Consider the following 2,179-nt stretch of genomic DNA (forward strand, 5'->3'; position numbering starts at 1 on the left):
CTCAGCTGTGTACTTCCTTGATCTGCCTGTTCTGCTCCCCACTCTGTCTCTGGTGAATCCTCTCACCACCCCCACACCTCTGGCCTGCACCCCAGTTCTGTGTGCATAAATAAATAAATCTTAAAAAAAAAAAAGAAGTGTTCAGCTGATGTCCATGTCAGTGTCCAGTGCCAGCAGCAGGGCAGCCGGGGTGGGGGTCGAGGGCAGGGAGGCTGTGCAGAAGGGCCCAGCCTGGGGTGAGCTTGTAAAGAACCGGAGACTTCACCTGAGTCAGGTCAACTCGGACGGGTGGGGTCTCCTGGGAGGAGGAGAAGAGGGCCCAGGGTGGAGAGGCCGTGCCAGAGGCCAGGCCAGCGGACCCCAGCCCACTGTACAGCCAGGAAACTGAGGCGGGGCGGGGCGGGCCCGGCCCGGGCAGCACCGCTGTGGCTGAGGAGCCGATTCCTACCAGTATGGTTTTGGGGTGCACGTGTGGTCACAGCTGAGTCATCGTCTCTGGGCTACCTTCCTGTATGCTTTTATTGGCATTTGAGGGGCCCAAAGTGGATACTTCAGAGTTTCAAGTAGGTCAGGGTCCCTCTGCCCGGCGGGCTCACCTGCCCAAAAGTGTTTCCCGCAGAGCTGACCTGATCGCTTGTTCGAGTCCGCGTGCGCCCAGGCTCCCTTGCTGCCATCTCGGCCCACGCCCACGCTCCACCCAACGGGGGAGGCCGCAGCTGTGGGCTTGAGCCGGCCTGGGGGCTCCCTGCTCACTGCGGGCCACCTGCAACCTCCTGCTTTGAAAGCGGCTACCCTGCGGTGGACAGGTGCTCTCAGGCGTCAGCTGCAGTCCTGCTGTTACTGAGGTCTGGGGAACCCAGCCAGTGGGAGACCGGCCTGCCGGCAGAGGGGCCCCTCCTCCCTGTCTTAACTAAGGGGTGCAGGTGAGAGAACCAGAGCCCGGCTGAGCTCCCGCCGGGGAGGCTGCGTCAGCCATGATGAAGTGGTGTGGAACAAACCAGGCACTTCCAGGAAGAGACCCCCAGCGCTTCCCGCTCCCGGAAGGTGACCCGCGGTGTTTCCCGAGCAGCGAGGGCAAATGTTAACACCCCTCGCGTCACCCCCCGACACACGGCGGCACGGAATTGGCCCATTCACCAGGCGTCTGTCTGGACCGTTTTGTAAAAATCCCCACAAGGTGAACTGTTTCCCTTGCAGACCACATGCGATTCGCACCTCGGGGTGAAGAATTCCGCAGCTGCGCAGAGCCTCTGAGCCGCGACCTGGGCTGCAGTCTTCAGTCCTGACGCATTAGCGAACTCGCTTCGGTAGCCGAAGTCAAGGGACGGTGGTTTGCGACTGCCAGGTCCGCAGCGGAGGGGCCTGGCCCGCCCGGGCTCCCAGGAAGCCGCAGGGCAGAAGGCCCGAGGTAGGGAGGCGCCTTCACGGTGACTTTCGGGAGGGACCCACCAAAAGCAGCTGATTATAATGGGGGGGGGGCTTTCCCCACTACGTTTTAGAGGGCTCTCCTCGTCCGTGTGCAACCCTGAGGTGACACAGAGAAGTGCTGGGCCGTGGGGTATGAAGGAAGGCAGAGGAAGCCGGGGCGTGGGCACAGGAAAGGCGCCTGTCCAGGCCATGCACTCGCTCTAGAAAACAGCCAGGCCTGGGGGGACAGCCCCCCTCTGCTGTGAGACCCCGGGGCCCCTCGTCAGGACGCCAGGATAAAAGAAATAGTGATATATAGTTAAACATAGCGTCCTGGGTTTGGTTCGGTTAAGAAGCAAAACTGACACATTTGAGAATCTGATTGGCGTTATTAAATGACTCCAAGGTCTCGGGCCGAGGTGCCGCAAGGGCGCACAGAGAACGGCCCCAGGGGGCAGGACAAGCTTCTCACAAGCAAAGATGACCTCCGGCGGAGCCACCCCAACCCGGCAGAGCGGGGGCTCGCTCTCTGGGGCTGATGCGGAAACTCCTGATGATTGGTTGGGGTTATACTTCGGGGGAGTCTGAAGCTGCAGTACATAGGAGGTCTCTGCTGCCGGCTCGCGGGACCCCAGGTGGACCCACTTTTGACTGTGCCTGGCAAACCTGCCACACCCGCCCTCAGCACAGGCCCTGCCCACAGGCGGTGTCTGCGGCTGCTGCAGGGCGCTGTGTTTGTGAAGGGTGTTGTGCGCCCCAGCTGGAGGATGGG

This window comes from Condylura cristata, unplaced genomic scaffold (genome assembly GCF_000260355.1).
Source record: "Condylura cristata isolate star-nosed mole 26May11 unplaced genomic scaffold, ConCri1.0 scaffold00004, whole genome shotgun sequence".
Lineage (NCBI taxonomy): Eukaryota > Metazoa > Chordata > Mammalia > Eulipotyphla > Talpidae > Condylura > Condylura cristata.